The sequence below is a fragment of the Nicotiana tabacum genome, chromosome 15 (genome assembly GCF_000715075.1).
Source record: "Nicotiana tabacum cultivar K326 chromosome 15, ASM71507v2, whole genome shotgun sequence".
NCBI classification, from domain to species: domain Eukaryota; kingdom Viridiplantae; phylum Streptophyta; class Magnoliopsida; order Solanales; family Solanaceae; genus Nicotiana; species Nicotiana tabacum.
In genome coordinates, this window is record NC_134094.1 from 53,203,825 (window position 1) to 53,207,429 (window position 3,605).

The following is a 3,605-nucleotide window of genomic DNA, read 5'->3' on the forward strand; positions in this document are numbered from 1 at the left end:
TTCAGTTTCAGATTTCAGTTATTTTATTGCCTTACATACTCGGTACATTATTTCGTACTGACGTCCCTTTTTGGGGGCGCTGCATTTCATGCGTGCAGGTTCAGACAGACAGACGGGTAGACCTCCTCAGTAGGTGTTTTCCGAGTTCCGCCTGATCGGTAAGCTCCACGTCTTTCGGAGTTGCCAGGACTAGAGTTTTGTGTACATCTTATGTATATCTGTATATATGTTATGGGTAGGTCGGGGCCCTGTTCCGATCACAGTACATCTATCAGTAGAGGCTTGTAGGCATATCCTGTTGGTTAGTGCAGTATGTTGGGTTTGTATAAATTGGTGGTTTGTCAGCTGTAGTAGCTATGACGGCCTTGTCGGCCTAGCTTTATATTGATATTTAGTTAGTGCTAGTTTCCATTCAGTTTTATATTTTGCTTCGCAAATTGTCTTGCAAGGTGGCCCCATGGCCAAAGTATGACATTATGTGTTCAAAGTCCCTTAGTCGCAATTTGGTACGCCAGGTTAGGTGAGGCACGGGGTGCTTGTCTCGCTCCTAGGTTCGGGGCGTGACACTGAAGATATGAAAAATGCATACTAGATTGGTCTTTAGGAGAACTGTCATGCCCCGACCATGGGGAGCATGACCGGCGCTCAACCGAGATACCCCGGCCGAGGAAGCTTGTATAATACCTTCTACCACACTCTCCCATGAATAAAGATAAAATACATTTATATCATTAATTAAACATTAAGAAGTCATCTGAATAACACCAGTTCATTTCCATTAGTTACGCATTAACAAGTCCCCAAAATAGTACACTATACATTCGTAGTTAAAGTGGGACAGATGATACAATTACAACAAGTTTAGTTCAACCTTTCCAAAACAAGATACAACCCACACTAAGTCTACAGAAGCTCTAACAGAAACAAAAGAGTGCTATGATAGTGCCGGCGATAAGGCCCCGGCTATACCTCAAACACTATGTACAAAGGACAAAAGATACAGGACCCTGAAATGAAGTGAGGCCCATTAAAGATGCAGCGCCCTCGGTAAAAGAGACGTTAGTACATATGAAATAGTACAAGTATGTAAAACTAAATACCCTCTCAATAGAATGAGTAACAACAAATGGAGAAGGAAACAGGAAATCAATAAGAGATTCAAATAGTATCAATATGTCAAGTTAGGGAAAGGCAAATTTCAAGTAAGTTCCAATCTTTTTATGTTGGTAAATCTTTAGCACCGATACACCACCGTGTTTTAGCATGGAGTTCGATCTCAACCCGACCGGCTAAGTCGTCTCACCCCGAGACATCCACCCACAATACCACCATGTGCGCGGCATGGCATCCGATCTCAGTCTGATCGGCTAAGTCGTCTCGCCACAATGTCGTGTGGGTCGACAACACATCACATCTCGCTAGCAATAATACCATCCCATATAAAGGGAAACAGCTCAACCCATCAATCTCATCCCATATAAGGTGAAACAATCTCACCACATTAAGACGGGGATTTACCCTCTAATCACTCCTACACCGATACATGTAGTTTCGGGGTTAGGTTATTTTTACCTACCCTTCCTCGATGGCTAATCGATACTCCAAAAGCATTTACTTTTAAAAACATTTACCACTTATTTCGTAATCTTTTGCATTTCATTCATTTCATTGGCACCAATGGCCATGACGTAATATCATCCTTGGCACATTGGCCGCACATCATATTTCATGTTCTCTTCTTTCACTTTCAAATATCATCATGGATAATCAACAACAAGGCCTTTCAAATTAATACTTTAAACACATATTTGAGCAATTTAGGGTCTTAGGCACATGTGATTTCTTACACAATTTGACATGATAACTTTCATTAGAATCACATTTTTGAATCATAACATAATAACACATAGCCCATACTTAAACCACAATCTCAAAGAGTAACTCAACATAACAAGAATCTTTATAATACATATTCAATGCATATTTATTTTGAAACAAAGCTTATTTGGAATAATCAATTTATAATGAGCATCACGGGACTTACAAGGCCATTATGGGGTTCAATTCTAAAAGAGGTATTTAGCCAACATACCTCGCTTTGAGCTTTCTTTAATTCACTACACAGTTCCGGAATCCTAGCAACTTTGATCTATTTAGAGACACAACAACATTGAACACGAATTAGGAAGGATTTCATGACTCTAGCTCATTTGAGCATTTTATCAAACATTAGGTGGCCATTATGATCTCAAGGTCCTCCTATGGTTGATTCCTCTATTTCACTACCCAAAATCTACCCAATTGAGCTCAACAATCTCCCCACAACACTAGATAGTACATGCATGCATAATGAACAACTCCCACACGCAAGAATTGCTTGGCTTATTACCTATTTTCATTCAAATCTCGAAATTGCAGGCTAAGGCTAGAACCTTACCTTTTAGTTGAAGATCTTGTGAGTTACCCCAGAGAATTCTTCAAGGCTTGAGAAAAGATTGATGAACAAGTGACTTAGAAACTATTTTTCTCACTCTAAAGAACCTTCCTCTCTCTAAAATATAAATCCTAAGACTGTTTTATAAGAATGGAGTCGAGCTCAAAAATTAGAAAAATGAAGCCCAGATGCAGATCTGCGGTCGCATATGTGACCGCATAACACTTCTGTGGTCTGCAAAATAGGCCGCATATTGCCCCTCCGGAGCTGGGCACTTCTACCTCACTTTGCGACCGGTCTGCGTTCCGTAGACCTATTCTACGGTCGCATAATGTGCCGCAGAACTTCCCTCAATAAATTTTTGTATTGGGTCTGCGATGTGTTATGCGGTCGCATAATGGACCGCATAATGGTCCAAAAATTTGCCCAAGTTTATGCTTCAATCTGCGGCAGATCTGCGGTCCAAAGATCAGCTCTGCAACCGCAGAATGGACCACAGAAATGCCCTGCACTTCCAAAAGTTTTCTTCAACTCCCCAACGCACTGTTCAACCCAAAAAGTCCGAACTAATCTCTACAATCGTCAACACATAAGTCTATTCGGCACTAATGTTTAGCTATAATTATATATTTTTAGTGTGTTACCTACCTTACATTTTTGTGCTTTAATACTAAATTATATTATATTTGTTCTAATTAAGTTTATTTTATGTGTAGGTATTTTGAGGTGAAAATTATGAACAAAGCAAATATTTTGGAAGTATATTATATGTATTTAAATGATTTCATGCAATTGTAGACACAAGAATTAAAGAATGAAGGTTTGTAGATTAACTGGTAGCACTAAAAAGTAATGAGCTTCGAGAGAAAAAGTTAGGCAACATCAAATTGGATAAGCTGGCGAAGCGAGACTTTCTGCTCGCGTTTGAGCTCGTGAGGAGCGGTTTGACGAGAGGTGCATCGTGCGTTTCGCGTGGCGACGCGTGGTCCGGGTCTCAAGCCTATTTTCTCTCTTTTTTAGTTTTTGATTTGGTTATTTCGTCTAGGCCTTTCCCTACAACTATAAATAGTCTTTAAACATAATTTTTTAGGGAGATTAGAGGAAGGGAGAGCACAGAGCCGCCGTGGAGGCCGGAATTCATCAGATTCCATCTTACTTGCATCAAACTTAG